Raw genomic sequence first — 16,275 nt, 5'->3', positions numbered from 1 at the left:
CCATCTGGCATGTTCAATGGGGCATCATGGCAGATTGACAGCATGCAGCAAGGGATGGGGCTCTGGCAACCAGAAAATTAAAATCTATTTTTTTAAATTATCTTTCTCCTCTGTCCAACCCTCCCCCCACCTTCCCAATTTGATTATTAACCTCACTATGGTTCCAGCTCCAGCCCATAACTCCACACTGAATGGAGGAGCATTGCTGAGGCTCTCTTTCCATGTGGCCTGCTTGGGTTCAAACCAGAAAGACATAGACACACACACAAATAACTGGCTACATAAGCAAATCCCATTGTCTCATGTGAGGGTTTTAATCCCTGACTCCCAATGCAAACCAGATGTCTGGGACCTATTGTATGGAAAGAACACTTTGGACACAATCCTGTATAAGCTCTGTTTTGACAATTAAAAACACAGAAGATATATTGCACCCAAAGTCTTAAGGGGAACACCTTTTCACCTTGGCATTAGGGAGAATGAAACTATGGGATTCTTCCAAAGAGCTTGAAGGTGGGTGGGGATTTTGTTTTGTCTTTTTGGTACTGTTCCCAATAAAGCAGAAAAACAACCTCTTTCTTAAGACAACAGTAGAACAACTGATAGAGTTAATTGAACAAAAGCCACTCTGAGCAATTTGGTATGATGCAAAATGTCCCTGAAGTTGTGCTGTGCACCTTCTGGGTTCCAGCTATTTTATAGTAACTAAAAGACAGGCATAAGGAATTAAATATGAATCTCCATCCACATGCTGCCAGGATTCAGTGGGCTGTTGAGAGCCAAAGTTCTGTCTTTGGATCTAATAAATGACTACCACTTGGCTTTCAGAGTGGGTGAAGACTACAGGATGCTAACTTTGAGGGAGAGAAGGGAGCAGGGGAGGCTGTGCCCTTAGTTTCACTTGGGCTAGGGACAGACGTTCAAAAAGCCTGAGCCTGAATTGATTCAATCTTTGCAGGTTAGTTTGACTTGCAGAGATTGAACTGATTTGCAAGTGGATAGACATTCACTTTTGAATCAAGAAATGCAGGCACCTGCTTGCAGTAGCTCAGGCTAGGTGCCAGGGGGTGCTAGAGTGAGCCCTCCCTTCCCTTCTAGAGTGCTGAGCTATGGCCAGGCTATGGCCAGGCCCTGGCAGGACACTATTATTAGGGAGGTATAGGCAGGCTCTGCCTGCATCTCCTGCAGCAGGGGTGTGCCTGGAGGGTGAGGGGGAAGCAGTCCTCACCAGGCTTTCCCCCCACCCCCCACTTGCTGCTCAAGGGGCAGGGAGTGTTGCCAGCCCCCAGCCCCAGGCTACTACTCTGAGGCAAAGCAGGGGGAGAGGACTGTTTGTGTGAACTGCATGCATCCCTTGATGATACTGAACTTTGCAATCTCCCTCTCCCTGCTTCTTCATACTGTCTGCAGCAAACTGATGGCACCCACATGTTGTATTCACTGCAAACCAGGTAATTTCTCACACTTCTCTCTGGCCCCTGTTGAACACTGACAGATTGCGGGCTTTGAAGCAAGCCAGCAGCCAGGAACACAAAGCTCATCAGCCCATCAAGTCCTACAAAAGAAAACAAATGCATCTCTCTCATTAGTTTCAAGCTCTTCTTATCTGCAGGGTGCATTTGCATTTGCAAGCCACTGGCTTCTAGCCCTAAGTGGACACTGTTCTGTCGGCTGTTGTTCCAGTGAAATTGGGAGAAACACACACAGACACCTCTCAGTATTAGCTAGCATGAGGGAGCATGGCAAAATGCTGGCGGTGGTCCATGCCACTGGGGTCCCTGCTTGAGCAGCAAGTGGCTGAGGCGGGAAGGGGGAAGCCTGGCAGATGCTGCAGTCCCCCACCTCCTTCTCAGCCAGCCGCAGTTCCGGCTAGGGAGGAAAGGGCCAGTCCTTCTCTCTGGAGTAGACAGCACAGCCTAACCCAGGGCTGAAAAGCATGCTGGGATGCTGGGGGACTCTGATTTAACTTAAACCAGGAAGGGGTCTGGGACAGAAATTCCATAAACTGGTTTGACCCAAATCAGTTAAGTCTGATACTACATTCAACCAGGTTTATCTTAAACTGGTTTCAGCCATTTTGAAACTGGTTTATGTTCGCTAAACTGATGTTCTGTTACAGGTTTAAACCTATTTCTGATCACTTAAACCAGTTTATGTGTAACTTCTGTCCCTAGCCTTGGAGATTAGCTGCTGTAATCCTCGGGAAGTTGTCCCTGGGGTAACGCTCATGCCTGCTGTCGTAGCAGACAGAATCAAATGCAAGTTGAGAATACGTTCCCTTTGTAAACCACTATGTGGTTTCCCCCTCTCCGTATAAGAAAAGGAAAAGGAATGCTATATTTTTCAGTCACAGACCCATTATCCGTCTCAAACAGTCCATGTACATCAGGTTCCACGCTGAAAGCTACATAAAACAGCAATATCTGCCGCTCTCCTTTGGAACAGAGCTACCTGATTCCTCCCAGTGCACCCCACATGCAGAAGGCGAGCCGTTTCTCTGTATGCTGGTAAGTGAGTCGGAGCAAAGCCAGTGGAGGCCCTGACTGAGGAGCAATCGGCTAATAGCTAAAGCATAGTATTTCCTAATGAAGCAAGTACTTTGGTCCTTTCTCTGGCACCAGCTGTCCCCTTGGAACAATCAGAGGGCTTTTCTAGACTCTGAGGCTATTAGGGAATCAAGAGGAAAACACATCACATACGTACCTTCAGGGCCTTGCCAGCATGTCTGATCAGTTAATACTACACCAAGGCCAGCCAGACTTCTTCCTGGGCAATTGTGAAGAACTGTGGCTAAGGCAGTTCAATTGCTCTTTGTAGGCGGTTATGCCTGGAAATTACTAAAGTCTGATATGATAAGTGGGACTGGCCAATCGTTTTGGTACAGGGGACTATACATTATCTTTAGACTCCAGAAGAAAAATAAATTATGGTTTACTGAGCAGGGGGAAAAGAATGTTGGCTTGCTCACCCTGTTTTCTGAGTAATCGCGTGTCCAGCCCTCCGTCTGAAACCCACATCAGTTGACGTTGTCATTGCTCTAGCCTCTTGGTTTAAAATGGAAAGCGCCGTTACTCATTATGGACAGCAGAAGACATCAAACTTTTAGGCAGGGACCTACCACAACAAAATGAGTCTGCCCCTTCTGATACACACCCCTTCCCACAGTGTCTGTGAGCCCACATGGCATAAGAAGAAGACTCTTGAGCTACCATCAGTCATGGCTAAAATACATTTTCTTACTCACATGGTTTATTATAAACCCTTGCCAGCTGAGAACTGAATACTGTTTATGCCCTGACCTCCCGTGTTTTGTTATTGTAGGGTTGTACGGTGAATCGTTTGTTTTTGCAGAGTTTGCTCCTGAGTCCAGAGCCACAAAGGTAGGTCTGTCGTTACAAAGCAGATAACTAAGCTCTGGAATCCATAGCTGCTTTTTGGTGTAGGATTGTCACACTCAGGTCTTGTCTACATTGCAGAGCTCTGCTGGCAAAACCCCTGGGGTGGACACAGGTCTTGCTGGCAGCACCATTGCTCAGGAGAACTGCTCTGGTAGCAGAAAATCTCCTTCCTGGGGGAGAAACGCCTAGGGAAATTATACCTTTCTGTTGCCACCATAATTAAGGTGGCTGTAGCCCCCATAGTATAGATATATCTTGAGGCTTTTTGAACCTGTTTCACCATCTATGAAATGGATAATAATGCTGATCTACCTAACATTGTTTTTTTTTTTTAATGATGGTACATTCTTGTTATATAGAGTTTGATTTTTATTGGTCCCTCACTGTTTGCTGAGTACCTTGGGATCCTGGAAGTAGTGGCTTAGCAGAGGTGCAGAAGGTGCTGCTTCGTGCCTCCCTAGTGCCCGGCAGGTCCTCCAGCAGTGAGGTTAAATGGGGTGAAGCGTTCACCAGGTTCTGAAATGTCACTGTTTCCCCCTCCCACCCGCACTCCACTTTCTTTGCACGACATAGAACTAAATGTCAGACCACAAAAACAATCCAGCACAGGTTTGTTTTGCATCTCACTGCAGGTGTGGCTGCTCCGGCAGCAAGATCCATCCCCAGCCACCTCCCACATACGCACTCGCACACCACTTAGCCACTTCCTCCAGTGTATTCCCAGAAACTGGCAAACACAAGCTTATGACTTGTCCCCAGCCAGGAGGAGGCTTTTAAAGTTTTTATTTTACTGTTCTATTTATAGACACCTTTCTCCAAGGAGTTTCTCTCCTTCTTCTTCTGTCTCATCCCCACTATATTTGGGGATGAAGATAGAAATTCTTGGTTGTTTGCAATTGGGAGCTTGGTCATAAATAGGTTTTGCCCAATAAAACCAGTGTTGAAGCTAAATGACAGCATTTGTCCAAAGGATTTTGTTATCATGTGTAAACAAAGGCCCTGATCTTGCATTCTTTGTGCACCCAAACCTCCAATGAAATCTCCAAATAAAACTCCATGAGCTTCACCTGCTTTCCCCTTCCATACTCCACAAAATCACATGTTCCACCCCTAGCCTCCCTCAGTGTGTTCCACAGCCTCAGTGATTGCATTGACCAACGTTCTTGGTTGCAAGCGGAAATTAAAAATGAAGGATTTTGATGTAGTGTCAGGGGTAAGAGTATTTCCCACAGCAGGGGTCCCAAAGAGTAAGGATGTGCTCGGGCTATAAAATCTGCATCAGAATTGGGTCCCAATTTTAAATAATGCCTTTCCCCCAGAGTGTAGGCATGTTGTAACTCAAGGTTTCATCTGTAATCCAAGCTAAACCAAGCATTCTAACCTTATGGTTTACCAATACCAGCTACATCATCACTTAAGAATCAAACTTGCCCAAACTTAGTGTCAGACTGAGTCATTCTAGAGAGGATTGCTTGATTTCTTGGTTTGCTATAACCTCAATGTTGATTTACATCCCTGAAAACGCATGGCTAGTTCTGTAAGGTTCTGTATAATGAACTTGTATGCTTTATCATATTAAATTCTAGACATTGCTTGCTGGAAGAATTCTGCTCTTGCTTCCTTTGCCCTGTATCTTATTTCTTCATTTAGTATTTAATACCTATTTAGTCAGTTGCCTACAGAATCTATTTGCTGGTGTGTTTTGTAGCCACATAAGCCAGTCACTTAGCCTTCATTTTTCAATCATGCACAATTTCATAATAAGTTATTCATTTTAAATATTAAGCAAGGATGCAAGTTGACAGAATGTTATCACAGGCAGAAAACTACAAACAAACAATAATTTCCTTATCTGCTCTTATTTGAAGGTTGGATGAAGTGCTTTAAAGTGAGAAGCTGTAAGGGCCTGTGCTATTCAACATCTTTATCAGCAACTTGGAGGTGGGCGTGGAAAGCACGCCGTCCAAATTCGCTGATGACACAAAGATGTGGGGAGAAGTGGACACACTGGAGGGGAGGGACAGAATCCAACTAGATCGAAACAGATCACAGAGGTGGGTGGATGAGAATAGAATGGGATTCAATGCAGACAAATGCAAGGTGCTGCATCTAGGGAGAAGGAACCAGCACCACACCTATATGCTGGGGAACACCCTTCTCATCAACATGGTGGCTGAAAGGGATCTTGGAGTCCGTGTTGACTCCAGGATGGACATAAGCTGCCAATGCGAGGAAGCAGTCAGTAAGACTAACCACACCTTGTCATGAATCTACAGATGCATCTCAAGCAGATCCAAGGAGGTGATCCTCCCCCTCTATGCGGCGCTGGTCAGGCCGCACTTGGAGCACTGTGTCTAGTTCTGGGCGCCGCACTTCAGGAGGGATGTGGCTAACCTTGAGAGGGTCCAGAGGAGGGCCAGTCACATGGTCAGGGGGCAGCAGGGCAGGCCCTACGAAGATAGACTTAGGGGGCTGGTCCACAAGAGAAGACTGAGAGGGGATCTGGTGGCCATCTATAAACTCACCGGGGGGGCCAGCGGAAAACAGGTGAGGCTCTGTTCCTCCAGATACCACCTGGGATAACAAGGAATAATGGCCACAAATTGACTGAGAGCAGGTTCAGGCTTGATATCAGAAGGCGTTACTTTACGGTTAGGGCTGCCAGGCTCTGGAATGGGCTCCCAAGGGAGATGGTGCTCTCCCCTACCTTGGGGGTCTTCAAGAGGAGGTTGGATAGATATCTGGCTGGGGTATTATGATCCCAGCACTCGTTCCTGCCCAGGGCAGGGGGTCGGACTTGATGATCTGTTCAGGTCCCTTCCAACCCTAGAAACTATGAAATTATGAAACTAAGGTTTAAAAATCTTCATAGGGGAAAATTGTAGTCCTACAGAACTGCTCAGGAGACCAAGGAAGGTTTGGGGAGCCTGTCCCACCCAAACCCAGTACTTGACAATAAGATCAAATAAATTTTAGCAGCAATTTTAATATTGAAATACAAATGGTATATGAATGACAAGATGATACAGATTAAGCTTTTCAAACCAAATATTTAAATGCTCATCAATAATATATTTTTTAATATTTGAATATAAAGATTAATCCTAAATTTAAAAGCCTCTAATAGGTGGCTCTAATAGGGAAAAGGGCTTGTTACCCAGGCTTAAAACTAAGGGCCTTCTTAGGGCCTTGTTACACAGCAATTTTGGGAGGCTTCTGGAGCTCTTTATCCCTGAATTGTCCACACATTTTAACACCTTAAAGGGGTTTAAAGTGCAGCTCAAAGTTACTCCACCCAGAGCAGGATTATCTCTGATCTGCACTATCCAGCTCCTGTTCCATTAAGGTGTGGCCCGTCGCTGCAGATGTGCTGCCCAAATTGAAGTCCTCTAATATCCCAGGAGCTCTCACATCCCCACCCATCGAGTAGGGATAGAAGCCTGTCCTGGCTCACCAGCCTTGTAGTGGCAACTCCTAGCTACAGCTCCTAGTCCTGCCCCTGCTCACCAGGTTTCTAGTGGCAAGTCCTAGCTGTGCAAGTGGGGGACAGTCAGAGAAGGTTTCTTGACTAGGGGTGTGACTGCTCCAAACTCCAAGCTAGCACTGATACTAATCAACATTTGTGCAGCTTGCAGAGTGAGGTGTAACAAAGTCCTACATTTCAAAGAAGCACTTACGTTGGTTCATCTGCATATGGGCCATTCAGCAAGGACCATAGTTCAAAGCTAAAGAGCAAAGATTTTGAAGTATCTGGATTTTTATACCTGATTACCTGACTCAACTTCAAAAGCTTGCTATTAAGGCTAGATTATATAGAAATGTGCCTAATGATTTATTTCATTATTAATACCAATATGAAGTCTGTCTAATATGGTTATTAAGTGTATCTGGCTTGTTGTCAAGCAGACATACCTATTTTTAACCCCCTGTATAAATGGTGTCTGCCTTAAACCAGAGTGAGCTGGTGTAAACCTACTGAATGACTTTAAGTGACCCTGAACTGACACCTCTTAACCTTTCTTTTGCCTTCTGAACTCTTCTTGCCAATGACATTTTCTCGTCTACTCATTGCCTTTGCCTCTTTGTATCCTACCCAAATTCTAGTCAAGCAGATGTAAGCAGTTGCTATAAGATATCACTATTAAACAGCTCAGGGCCTACTACAGTCTACAAAATACAAGTCCTAAATGGTTCTTTTACCTACCAGAGAAAGGCACAGCAAGAACCAGTGACTGGAAGCTGAAGCCAAGACTACTTCAAACAAAAAATAAGGCAACATTTTTTCACCGTGAGGATGATAACTAGAATAGGGGCCAGGGCAGTTGTGGATCGTCTGTCTCTGGCTGTATATGAAGAAAAGTTGCCCTTCTGGAAGAGGCACTTGGATCAAAAGCATCTTATTGGCTTTGTACAAGTGTCTCTGGGTGAAACATCATGGCCTGTGTTGCCCAGGTGTCTAATGGTCTATTCTCATTCAACATTTTCTATTATATAAAAATGTTAAGATTTTTTTTTAAATCAAAAGCCTCTGTCATGGCAAATGCTGAATGATTTTTGCATTTTACTGAGTTAAGCCACTTAAAATAAATTGGTGACTTTCACTTTTGAGTTTCAGGCTCAGATTCACAAGTCAGTGGTGAAACAGATTTTTAAAGTCTGGGTTGTAGAAACCAAACAAGCAGTGTTTGCACTGGATTGCATTGGACTTTTACTAGTCATGGAAACAGTTCATCAGTCTTAGGGGTCAGAGAACCTAAAGATGAGGTCTGACCTTCTCAGTGAAATGTATTCATTTGCAGAGGACTCTGTGATACTCAGACAGCTGAAGTTGTCAGGTTTGTCCAAGTAGTACATGCAAGTCTTTTGTGTGGAGGTGAATGTGGCCCAGTGTCTCTAGCTACAAAATGATGATTGAAATGCAGATATTTTCTGCTGTGCTGACAAAACAAAGTCTGGTTTGCATTTCTTTGAGCTGTAGCTAGCTGAATTATGATCTGTAATCCAGCTCTGCTATATACACACACTCAACTGTTGCTTTACTTTCCTCATTCTCAGTTTAGACCAAACATCAGACACCTGGTGACACCTCGAACTTTGGTAAAAAGATCTGCCTCTAACTCTAGTCCTTTTCTGTCCCGGTCGTGAATTTGCCAAGATGACCGGCATCTCTAAAGAGACTGTCCACTGAAGCTGTCCTTCATATGACAACATTTAAGAAAAAGGTAACATAACCACAGGCTGCTCGCAAACAAACAAACAGGATCATGCAGCTGCTCTGGCATGGGCTCCAAGGAAAACAGTGCTCCGCTTGAAACACTGTCGCTATTTTCATTTGTACCCTAGCAGATGAGAATGATATTTTGCAGAACACAGCATGACCCGTTCTAACGCCTGAACACAGAATAAAACAACCACTGCCACAAAAAGCCAGTAGTAAATGTGAAGTATCTCATTTAAATGCTTAATTAAGTTAGAGCCCTAATATTGAAACTCTTCTATACAGAGCCTGGTCCAAAAACTGCCTGACACGGTGTAGTTCAAACTCACAAGTATACACTCCCCTTCCATGTTGATTTAAAGACTGAGAAGGATTAGGCTTTCCTAACAGGAATCAAAAATAAGTTCCACAACTAGAAGCACTTAAAACTCGAGTCCCACAACCCCCATCCCCCTCTGCCCCCAGGTTATATTTAGGAGTAGTCAATGTAGAGACCAAACCTGACTGCATAAAACCATTGTGGTCATACAAGAAAAAGCAAGTCAGAACCATGCTGTAGTTAGATAGCACTATTGCTTATGATCCTACAAGTGAGGGAAACAACAAGCAGCTCGAGCAAAGGGCTTGTGCCAGAATTCAAAATCTTTCATCACCATGTGACAGCAGGGATGTGATGTGATGCCTTAGGATATACACTATGGCTAACAGATATAAAGATGCCTGTTTCTCAGGGTCTCGAGAGACTTAAATTCAAAGTTTATAGAGCACCTTGACATCTGCAGGTAAAAGAACCTTATATAAATTTCAGTTTGTCTCCAATTAGAAACACACCTGTCCTAGGCTTCTGTTTATCTAGTCATCATATTAAAACCACGCATTCACACAAAAATACTGACAGCAAACCACATTACTAAACTAAGTTCATTGGCCTCAGCCAACAAGGAGGCCGTGATGAAAATAGCTAGGATAAACCAGAGCCGGTCCCCAACCCCACTCTTAAAGATCCCAACCAAGTAGACTGGTTTTGTAACATAGCTTTGAGGGCAAGCTGGTCAGGTCATTTCAAACCCACCAGGTTTATCACTCAAGAAGGACCACTGCCCATAGCTACCCATGAAAATGAAATGGCTCCTGCATTTCTGTCTTTCCCTGTCTCATTCCCTGGTATGATAGCCCAGGGGAAGAGGGGGGCTCTTTAGCAAGCTCTTCCCAAGTCTTGTAGAACGTTATGTAAATGAAAAGTATAATTATTATTACCTGTGCTTCTGGTGTGGAGCTAAATTAGCATTTGCAAGGAGCACAGCTCTTCCTCTGAATGAGCTCAAAGTATTAGTAATGGTGTTAGCAATGTTGTTGAGATTTTGCTGGCAATCAGGTGAGAGATTTCAAAACTGGAGGAATGAGATCAAATAATTAGACCTTTGTCAGCAGCCTTCGCATCCTAGTAAATATATCTTTAACCTCTTAAATGCTGGCAACTTGTAGAGAATAAACGTCATCTGTTTACAGAGCTGTGTGGGCAGAGAAAGGGTTTATCCAAACCACATTCATACCTACCTAATATTTTTCTGACACTGCTTTGACTGCGGCTGGTAATTTATGGTTGCTCCTGCTGGTCAGTGGTAAAACTGGAAGCAGAAAGGGGCCAATATCAGAAGATGCACATTAGGAGCAGTTGGAGGAGGGAAAAGGGGGAGAAACCTAGTATTTTAAAAACTAATATTTCCTTCCTGATATTTAGTTGACTAAAAATCTGTTCCTCTCCTCCCCCAAATTAAATGTTCCAAACTATTATAATCAGCCTTGGAGAAAGATTGTTAAATTCACATGCCACCGGAGAGAGTAAAAAGCTACCACAGGATTTAAAATGTGCCAGGAGAGCAGGTTAGCTGACAGAATAAACTGTGTCTGAAGCAAGAACAAATTAAGTTAGGAGTGATTTTTTATCTTTCCTGTATTTAGGCATTTAAAAAAAAAAAATATATATATATATATATAGTCACTGTGACTGTAGCAGATCAGTGAAACTCCAGCAGAGGGCACTCCTGGCTAAATTTGGGAGTAGCTATACCTGAGGAGTAAGACATTAATGGAATGACAATGTTGACGCAGCTCACCAAGTCTAAGCTCCATGGGAAGGATGGGAGGAAAAAGCACTACATTGCTGGAGGACATTTTTGTACTTGGATACAGTAACATGATATAAGAAGGAAGAACAATAAACGCCCACACTCAGTCTCAAGGGTTTGTGAAGCTGATTGCAAGGTGTTGCCAAGTAAAGCCTTAGGTACTAAACAAATGTTTCTTGATTGTCTGCATCCTTGTAAGGAATCACATCTCTATTGTCTATGAATTTGTGTATACCATATCTGTATACATGAATTTTCATTTCCACGTAGGAGAAATTTGACAATCTTTGCATTTTTCCTGTGCCTGAGAAAGGGTGTGTGTGTCTGAAAACTTGCAACTAAAAATTTTTTTTTGCAAATACCTAGTTGGTCTAATAAAAGATATCACCTCTGCCATATTTCCTTTTGTGCAGGCACACACACATATAATGTACGGACACCCATAGGCCTCTTATTGTAGCTACCCATCTGAGGAATGGACAGACTAGGAATTAAAGTATTATGCAGCTCAGGTATATCCTTGAATATACAGAAATTTTCAAAAGCAACAGAATTGGGTTGTTATTTTTGGGCTGGGTGGCTCATGCTCAATGTTGACTTGTGCTTGTGAGTCTGAAAGTGGGCACAAGCTCTAACTCTATTATGGAAAAAGAGCAAATAAAGGAAATCCTCATTGTCAAAATTATATAAGTTAGAGTATAATAAATATACATGGCTATTATTGGCAAGATGGATTGCTTGCCTATAGTTTAGGAGAGGGAACTGGTGATGTGGAGAAGGAGGGGTTTTGCCTCCTCTTAAAAAAAACTCAAACAGTTCTGCTTTATATAACAAGGAAAAGATATCACAAATTCAATGAGATCCTTGGGCTCAAGAGTTTCATAAAAGTTCATGCTGTATAAGTCTTAGAATCATATGCCCTATGCCAAGGGTTTTTAACTAGGGGTGTGCGTACCTCCAGGGGGACTTGGAAAGGTCATAGGGGGTACACGCGGGTGGGCGGGGATGGAGCGAACCCTGGGGGGCGGCAGTGCCTCCCTTGGCATGTTCCCATACATCCCCTCTTACCCTGGGGGAAGGCAGGGGTGCGCTGGGCACTGCTGGCTCCATGCGGCACACCGCGGCGCTTTTCCCACCCCAGCTCACTCATCTGATTGGCCGCCAGGAGGCAGCGAGGTGCAAAGGGTCTGAATGGCAGGGGGGAGTATGTTTCTGTGCCCACTCCCAGGAGCAGGGCGGGGGCGTGAGGGTAGTGGTGACCCTCTGTGGACATATGTGGGGCAGGGGGGCTTGCATGTGACGGCCGCTGCCACCACCCACCACCTCGTGCTGCTGCCTCCAGGAATGGCTGAGAGGGCATGAGGGCAGTGGCACCCCTCTGCAGGCCACACAGGCGCCACCCAGCCAGCCGGACGTGGGAGGGGGCTTGCATGTGGTGGCTGCTGCTGCCGCCCATCACCCCACACCACCACTCACCACCCGGCGCCACTGCAGGAGCCCGCTTTCCCACGGCTGGTCGCACATGCGGCTCTGTGGGCTGCTGATGGGTGGCATGCGATTGGCCAGGCGTGAGGCCCGTCAGCAGCCCACAGAGCCGCATGTGTAACCAGCCGTGGGTAAGCGGGGTATGGCAGTGGCGGCAATGGCTGCGTGCAAGCACCCCTGCTTCCCCCCAATCCGGCTGCCACCATTAGAAGAGGTACACTTGCTTAAAAAGGTTGAAAAGCCCTGCCCTATGTGGTAGGCCTTTCCCAACAGCAAGTGTTGCCTTTCTGCCTGGTGCAGGGGGCTGGACCTGATGATCTTCCGAGGTCCCTTCCGGCCCTAATGTCTATGAATCTATGAACAGCAAGTTGGCATGCTCTGCCTATCTGATTGAGCTGGATAGGGAACAATGGTCCATGGGGATGGAACAAAGCCCATTCGCTGAGATAGCAGTGGGATCCACTGTCTGCTTCATGCTAACTGCCTGGGTCCAGGGATGCGTGCATGGAATTAAGATGGCAGGAGGGATGATGCCTTTCGCCCTCAACCATATGAAGCTGTGTGGGGTCAGACCAAAATCTGTCTGAGATGCTAACAAGTGTAGCATGAATCATCTAATACAGCTGGCCAGATGTAAGCCTGGGTCCAACCCTTGTAGTTTTAGTTAGCATCTTTCCTGTGCAAAATGCTAGTGAGGTGGCCAGTGGTGTGTTAAAGAGGGAAGGACTTATGGCAAGATGTTAAGAGGTGAAATGAGTCAGAGAGAGAGTGAGACTTCTCCAGAGACAGATCAGTGCAAATGGATGAGTGACTCTCTCAACCAGCAAGTCTTCAAGGGGGAAGGCCAGGGAAGACAAATGCTGGAAGAGACAAATAAGTGCACCAAAGAGTAGGTGGAGGGATGAGGTCAGGGAGGAAGGATGTGGGGAGCTCTTGGAGAGTTTTGCACCAGGAGGCTGGTTTTGAATTGAGCCAGAGATGGCTAGAAAGCCAGCAGCAGTTTCTAGCAGAGGAGAGGGGCGTTGTGGTCTCACTTCCCTGGCAAGGAAGCAGTTTGGCCACAGTCTCCAAGAGCACCTGCAATTTAGAGTAGCAGCATAGAAGAGGGAATCGTAATAGTCAAGTTATGAAGTGTTGAAGGCGTGAATGAGGATTTCAGCAAAAATAAAGTTGCTACATGAGCGAATGTTGGCAACGGCAATCTGGAGGTGGGACAGTCAGATTTACTGAGCCAGGCACTGTGGGAAGGAAAGAATCCAAGGCCAAGGATGACTCCCAGATTTCTAGACTTAGCAACAAAGTGTAAGTCTAAAATAGGAGTCAGAGGCAAAGCACAAACTAGACCTTTAAGCAGAAGAACATCATGAGTCATTCAGGAACTGGACCTCTGGGCTGTCACAGGCAAATTGCAAATCTTTTGATGGAAGGAGGAAAGAGCTTTCATGAGGGGCCAGATGCATCTTATATATCACTTGATGCCAGAGTTGACAAAGACTGGCTCATGGCTTGTATATGAGACTGTTCAGTTAGTACCATGATGCATACCCGTGATATTAAACCCTCTGTTACAAGGACAGACTTGGTGCTAATCATTCATTTCTGCTTCTATTTTAATCTTCGTTGTGGGACTTAGGCATTGAATGCCTTGTGTTTAGAGCAATGGTTTATAACACGTCCGCCCTGCTTCTCTTTGTCAGCCATTCCACAGTGAGTTTACCTTGTTGGAAACAGTAGGTATGAGAAGCTAAACAACGTATCCCGGCCTGAATGAGTTCCAGGATGCACAGGCAGTGCTGAGCCCTATCATTTAGTAGCCCAGGGTCGCTTGCTTACTGGCGCGCACTGCTCCGATGAAGCGCAGAAGTGGAACAGTGTTTTTGGTTCTACATCCTACACCCTGTGCCTTGAGGCTGGCTGTACTAGGAAATGTATAAGCCATGGACTACAACCTTAAGGTGGGACTAAAGGAACCTAATGTTCCCAGTCCTTGGGGGAGCTCAGAGACCAGTTTCGTCAGCCCAGACCTGTCCCTGCTACAACCAACTTCCTCCTCTTTCTGGTCGTTTCTGTTTTTGTGCAACATTTTAAAGGTGTGTCTCTCTTAGGGAAAGCTGTTCCTGGCCTTCTGGTGAGAAAACCTAGCCTTTACAATTCGCTGGTCAAGGGCATGTTGTATGTTCCTCCATATCCAATCCACTGAGGATGACAGTTCATTATTATCCCCATCTACAGAGCCTAACTCTTAGCTCAAGCTGTAGGAACTCATGTCTTTAACTCAAGCTGCCCAAGATGGCAACGGTCACTCTTCCAGCAATTTATTTCCCCTTCAGTCCACAGCTTGCTTCCTGACTCCTTTATGCCCTGAATGATAAGGTTAGATTACGTTGATCTTTGTTCAACTTTGGAATATCCTTGGTCTGAAATTATGCCAATGTGTTGATATTTAGGGCATACGGCAAAATGAGCTTTTTGTGGGCACTTGAGGTAAATGGTTTTAGTGGGGCATCTGCATGGTAGGGGGATTTTATTTGCAATGTTTCTTGCTGACTGACTGCTTCCTGTTGTGGTATAGGAAGAGTAAATCTGCTGTCAGTTTTTGGCATTAATTCTCTGGCTTGCAGTTAGAATGGATGAGAAGGTACCTGGGGCGAGGGGCACATCTCATCTGATAGTTGCAATAAAATCAGCTTTGGTTAAATTGATTGGAAAGTATTTAATTGTTTATGTTCTTTAAATTGAAAGAAACAAATGTGAGTAGTTACTAGTGGCCTGAAAGTATTTGCCCATATTTTAAACTCAGTCACAGTAGCTAATTGGAGCACACCCCAGGATTCTCCTGGAGCCATATAAAGAAGGATTTCCTCTTATTTGTTCTAGCTTTACCAGCTACTGCTCTAAAGTGACCTTCTCCCACATTTTTTCTCACCTGCAGTGAGTGGTCCGAACTGCTGTGTTACTTTGGCCACCCAATGTTTGCATTTCTCTTCTCCAGCCTTCCTGCTTTTCTCTTGGCTCTCTTCTTACATGGGGTTTCCAGAAAGTGCAGGGCAGACATAGAAAAATCCCAGCTACTTCTTACAAGGACACTTCTGTCTGGAGCTGAAAAAGGCAGGGCTCAAACTGAAGAGGAAGTTGGGATTAGCGCCACTATATTTACAAGAGAGTAGGGTTGCATTTAATCTGTATGGAAGGAGCCAACAGAATGGAAGAAAGAGTTTTCCATGTTCATCTTTTTTTATTTATTAGAAGCCAAAAGATTGGATTTTACAGCCATATTAAAACAAAGGTACACACACCAGACTCCTGATGTGTTAAAATGGTAATAAAATAATACTTAGCGCTGACCGTATGTAGCTATTTGCATTTTCAGAGGACTTTATTGCATTAGCTATGCCTCACAACAGTACTGGGAGGCCCTCAGTTACACGCACTTTCAGAAACTGACTTCAAGATTTATAACCTACCCTGCAATAAGGCACTGGGGATGTGTACAGCATATTATAATACACAGTGGCCCCAGAATCATCCCTCTCTACAACAGCTTGCAAGGTCTGCAAAATTGGCCTAATGTGTCTGTTCTCTAAAAATATTCTCATTTAGGGGTGGGCTGACGTGAGTGTTTTTGTGGCAAAAGTCCAGAGAGCACAGCAGCTGCACTGAGGTCAGACTTGCAGCCAGCAAGTACTTTTGCCATTAGCCTTGCAACCTAACTGGATGGTGGCAGACTTCTCTGGGCTACACACAATCGGCTAGTCAAAATCTCTCATCTCATTCTGTTCTGAAGATGGATATGTGGCATGGAGATCCCACAGATGGTTTTAGCCTAGGCACATGCAACTCGTGCCTCCTGAAGCTGGGAGGCATGGCGACCGCCTGCAGGCAGCGATGCAGGCAGTGATGCAGGCATTGGTGGCGAGGCTGGGCCGAGCGGGGACCGACTGTCCACAGGCAGCTGTGGTGGTGTTGGTGGCGGTGGTGTTGGTGGCGGGGGGGTGTTCCCCCTGCGGCCGGACACTGAGCCTGGAAATGCCAGTGGTACTTCTTC

General features: G+C 45.2%; 1 protein-coding gene across 21 annotated transcripts in view; it reads right to left on the bottom strand.

Annotated features, from left to right (window-relative positions):
• Window positions 1–16,275, bottom strand: part of FGF1 (fibroblast growth factor 1) — a 51,509-nt gene that overhangs the window by 23,100 nt on the left and 12,134 nt on the right. For 6 of the 21 annotated variants that reach the window (XR_003094021.1, XM_025204047.1, XM_025204067.1 and 3 more), the window contains 3 exons: window positions 10,174–10,244; window positions 9,874–10,007; window positions 2,969–3,044 (listed from right to left, as the gene is read on the bottom strand). The exons of 3 other annotated variants lie outside the window; for them this stretch is intronic. The gene's annotated coding sequence lies outside the window, so the exon portion shown is untranslated. Of the gene's footprint in view, window positions 1–2,968; window positions 3,045–9,873; window positions 10,008–10,173; window positions 10,245–15,156; window positions 15,330–16,275 lie in introns of all 21 variants that reach the window. 12 more of the 21 variants (XM_025204051.1, XM_025204059.1, XM_025204062.1 and 9 more) reach the window with 6 other exon arrangements.

Source organism: Alligator sinensis, unplaced genomic scaffold, assembly GCF_000455745.1.
Source record: "Alligator sinensis unplaced genomic scaffold, ASM45574v1 scaffold135_2, whole genome shotgun sequence".
Classification (NCBI taxonomy): Eukaryota; Metazoa; Chordata; order Crocodylia; family Alligatoridae; genus Alligator; species Alligator sinensis.
The sequence above is the reverse complement of the archived record's forward strand: the minus strand, read 5'-3'. Positions and strand labels throughout refer to the sequence as shown.